The 5,274-nt window shown below is 32.2% G+C and overlaps 1 pseudogene; it reads left to right on the plus strand.

Annotated features, from left to right (window-relative positions):
* The first annotated feature begins 1,946 nt into the window (after positions 1-1,946).
* LOC143626015 (zinc-finger homeodomain protein 11 pseudogene) lies at positions 1,947-2,753 on the plus strand (annotated as a pseudogene).
* The last annotated feature ends 2,521 nt before the right edge of the window (positions 2,754-5,274 follow it).

Here is a 5,274-nt window from a genome sequence, read left to right on the forward strand (position 1 = left end):
AATTTTAAAATGTTTCTTAATCCGATACCGCCCCAGCCCTTACCGCCCCTATAACACCCCTCTGGCTTTGTTTTTTGGCGTTTTCTCTGTCACATCGAATAAACTAGCCGTCTTAGAGTGGATATTGGTTATATATATATATATAATAAGGTTAGTTTAAAATAAAAACCTATTTAAGTTGTGAAAACTCTAAAAACTCATTCTCAACCACATGTTTTTAATTAAAGATTAAATTTTGTGGTCCACAATTAAAGTTAATAAAAAATGTTAAAATTAATTTACATTTTCTCACTTATGAAAGCATATATAAAAATTAGTAAAAAAATATAAATAAAATAGCAAAACATTTTTCTTTAAGTTTTTGATGTTTTGTATTAAATGTAACATATATTACATGTACAAAAAAAAACGATGTTACATAGGGTTTTCACAACTCAAGTGGGTTTTCATTTTATACTTTGCCTATAGATATATATATATATATATATATATATATATATATATATATATATATATATAAAATGTTGGTGGTTCTATTGTATTTCATTGTATCTTTGCTCTAGCCCTGACTCGTAGCCTTTTTTATTTTAGAAAAAATTAACCCTTGATGTTTAAAAAAATACGTATGTCAGGATATTTCATAATATAAATAAATAAATATTAAGAATAAGAATAAAGGAGTGTATTTGTCATGACATGCTCTCTAAGTAAAGTAATACACAAAAAGAGTAATATATCTCACATGGTTTATGACAATGCAATGTTACAATGTATGAATGTATAATCATACCGAGTTAGTAGCTTTATTCTTGGCTTACAAGTTTGATAAAAGGAAAAAGGTTATATAGCATTTACAATATCTAATTAATAGTAAAATATAAGTTTATCCAAAACTAATTGTAATAATTAGTGAGGAATGTCTAGCTCTAGTTAAAGGTTACAACGCGTAATGTTACAATAATGTATAATCTTCAACGAGTCTCACACAATACATGAGCTCTAGTGACATTTGACGATTGATGCCTGATGACTTTGAGAACCTATTAAGGAAGTGTTGGAGGCCTGTGTTGTAGAGGTGTCAAGTTCTTGACTCTCATTAAAAAACGCAGACAAATTGTGAAGTAGGGGCTTGGAGTTTGCAAGTGCTAACCAGCGATACGATTATGTGAGCTTGCATTTTAATGCACAGTGTGGTTATGGGTGATCAATGTTATAGCATATCTAAATATTGGTTAGGCCATATATAATGATGAAGAACCATCAACTTATGAACTTGAAGCACCACCATAATGTTCAACATTACTTGAAATTGCTCAAAAGTTTACATGGAAATATATGGTCTCTTTAAGTAAATTTATATGCATATATGTTTTGTTTTGTTTGTTGGTGAGATCTTACCGGATACATGTTTGTTTACGTGTTATTTATATAACTTCATTTTATGTAATTTATGAGTTTCAAATTGTAAAAACTTCTCCCAATTTTATAATATCTAAATATAGTTTTTAACATTTTTATCATAGTAAATAACACGAAATTAGAAAATAAATAGTTTATTAAAACAAATGTAGAATGTATAGATGACCTTGCAAGGTTTTTAGGTACTTGAGATGAAATAATTGTTTTCGATTTTCTGATATGACAGTTAAATGCGCATGTTTTAGACGTTTTTAAACTTTTCTACTGTAAATACTCTCATCAAAACTAAAACCAACAAAGAAATTAATAAATTAAAAAAAATGTTATTCATATTTTTTTATGAAATCACATACATGCTTATATAAGTTACTAAACAAAAAATTATGACATTAGTGGGAAAAAGTGTATCCTTCCCATAAGTCCAAGACCACTTTATATTGTCCAAAGTGCTTTTCTTTTCTTAGCATATAAATCCCACAATAACACCCCTTTTAACATTCCAAACAAAAAAAATCACCACACAAAATATGAACTCAAAACACACCACCGCCGTCACCACCACCTCCTTAGCTGTCGTCGATAGCCCTGATACCGACGACTGCGAAACCCCACTTTATTCCCATCAACCCCCACATTTTCCTTCCTTCCCAATTGAAAAAAACCACCACCACCTCCAACCACCGCTTACATTGGTTACATACAAACAATGTCTTAAAAACCACGCAGCCGCCATCGGCAGCCACGCCTTGGACGGCTGCGGTGAGTTCCTACCGTCACTAACATGCACTCCACATGAACCCTCCTCACTAAAATGTGCCGTGTGTGGCTGCCACCGTAACTTCCACCGACGTGAGCTAGTTGATCATGATCACATGCATTCCCATGCACCACATGCACTTCTTTCCTTAAGAACACTGGCTGCGGTTAAAAATGACAGCCCACATACCCGAAAAAGATTTCGGACAAAATTTAGTGACACCCAAAAGGAAAAAATGCATGTTTTTGCCGAAAAAATGGGGTGGAAAATGCAAGGGTTTGATGATGAAAAGGTAACGGAGTTTTGTAATGAAATTGGGATAAAAAGAGGGGTTTTTAAAGTTTGGATGCATAATAATAAACACACTTTTGGGAAGAAAGATAAAGAGACAGCCTCTCCTACCACCGTGGTAGCCACCGAAGGTCTCGGCAACAAAAACCAAGATGTTTATGATGTTAATGTTGATGGACATGATAATAATAATATTAGTAAGAGTGATTATCAAGAAAATGGTGGTGGTGGTGGTTGTGTTAATAATGCTCATGCTTCAAATAATGGGTAGTCTTCTTCATGTTGATTATATTATGCTTGTATTAATATGAATTTATGAGAGAAGTGTTTATTTGAAAGGAGAAAGTGTGATTGTGTTTAATTTGTTTTGTTTTAACAACCCTAACTAAGAGTTTTAGAGTGTTTGTAATGAAAACTAATTTTTTTTAATATAATTAATATTAAGAGAGAGTAATTATACCTTATTTTCCCTATATTACATTTGCAATGTAGTTTCTTTTGAATAAGTACTCTGATTTATTCGGTTAGAAGTAATTTTGCAACGTAGTTTCTTTTCGGATAGATACATTATATTTTCAGTGAAAAATAGATACGTCGGTAATCTTCCTCGATGAAAGATAAGGACTTGTTAGTAACCAGTCATCAAGGCCGGTGGGAAATGAGACTTGTGTAATAGGTTTCAAATAAAGAAACGCATAAATACATATACATGATATCACTGACAAAAGGTTATTGTGTAGTTAAACAATCGTCTTATGTAACGTAATTAAATTTATTATAGACATATATATAAAAGGTTATGTGATATTCATAGTTCTAAAACTTAGAATTGGTTATATACACACCCTTTATAATGTTATAATTAACCCAGTTTTGGGGGGTCTCAAATCACTTGTTTAAAAAAGCATTATGCATGGTTTAGTTTCTTCATGAGTTTGTGGATGGAGTTTTGAATGGTTGACCAAGTCAAAGCTATGTTCAAGAAACCAAAACAAGTGAATTATTTAACCAATTTCTATTTTCTATTTGTTGATGGTGACTTTGGTCATTTTTTTGGCAGTGAAGTTAAGTGCATGTCAGAGCAGCACACACTTACCTTGCCAACAAATTAATTGTGCTGGTTGGCATTTACACCTTTGAATTTTGATTGAAGCAAACCCCACAACCCCCTAATCTATTCTCATTGTTTTCTTTTTATAATCATTACATTTTCAACAATTAAACATGCTCACACATCCAATGATCTCTCTAAATTCTTAAACTTTCAACTTTCCTTTAACATAGTTTGGATTGTGGTAAACCTTTGGTTCACCAATCATCGTTATCCACGTTTGAATCCTCTAACGGGATTTCAATTAATCATCCCAATTGTTTCAAGCTCTAGGATTTTAGGGTATCGAACTTGAGACCTCCAAAGGGTGAATCCCTTAGGTGGAAAACCCTCTGACCACCAGACCAGACCACCTGATGGTTCTTAAACTTACTACTAAAATATACATCAATTAGTCACATTTAATTAGGACATTTTGGCTATGCATAAAATACCAATTTCGTCCTTGTCAGTGAGCGGTAGTTTGATTTTTTCCGGTCTTGTCACACTCGTTTTATTGTTGGATTCTTCGGGGTAGTATGGGTAATTCTAAGGAATTCACAATTGTTGAATTTGGGTTGAAGCAACCTATTAGATCTGTTCTAACATCTAATCTTCCTTCCCATCATTGTTTTTTTACTAACTTGAAACTTTAGTGGGTCATGGGCCATTCTTATATATATTGGAAACACCCATGTGAAATACCAATCTAGATCTTGTTATGTATTCTATACTCTTCTTTCACAATCAAATATATTGGTTTACTGGTATAATGTCCCCGCATAAGGTTGTGTGTTTAAATCCTTACAAATGCAAAATACATGTGAAAATTTTTGTTAGAAAAAATTCTCGGTTTTAGGCAAGTATAAAACTCTTTTGGAGTTATTGGTCAATCCTATCCTATTCAGTTGCGAACGAGGGTCTTAACAATCCAAGTCGAGGACGACCTCGACTTGTTTTGAGTTCTATATCAAAAGCTCGAGCTTAATTCATCAAATAATTTCAACATCAAGCTTGGCGTTAGAGATTGACTCATTATTATTATTAAATTAATCAATTATAGTTTTATATAACACTATATATAGTTTAGCTATTTGCATCCTATAATTAATAATTATACATATAACTTCTATTCTGTAATACATAGTTATTATATTAAACAAAAATTATTATATTTCTACAAATAGTATGATCGGTTAAGCTCGTGAGTCTAACCGAGCATGGTATATAAAACTCATGCCTGATCGAACAGACTTTTATTTTAGAATCGAGCTCATTTTAGCTCGACTAAATTTGAGCTTTCAATAACCGGTATTGGGGGTCAGGTATGTAACACTATTTTACAACCAAGTATGAAATTTGGATTATAAATACATGTCCCCGTTATCATCCTAAAGTTTGTCAGAATTTGTTATACTTGAATCTCTTGAGGACTTGTTTAGGGATATAAGTTATTTGAGTCGGATAAAGGTTATGGATTTCAAGAACAGTGTATACAGTTGTCTCAACATGTTGTGGTCCAAGTAGATTGTTATTAGTATTAGGACTTTTGTTTTTTGTTATTTCTTATGCCACACTTTATGTTCTTTTTATAATTGAAGTAGCATATCAAGACAGGTTCTTAGGGCTGAGAGTCTCAGGGAAAATAATCCCTTTATCTTTCATGATTGAGGAAATGTTTGCCTCATCACCTTTTTCTAGACATGACCAATTCTAA

The sequence above is a fragment of the Bidens hawaiensis genome, unplaced genomic scaffold, assembly GCF_021521415.1.
Source record: "Bidens hawaiensis isolate Kalapana, Puna unplaced genomic scaffold, B.hawaiensis_p1.1 tig00004282_1, whole genome shotgun sequence".
Classification (NCBI taxonomy): Eukaryota; Viridiplantae; Streptophyta; class Magnoliopsida; order Asterales; family Asteraceae; genus Bidens; species Bidens hawaiensis.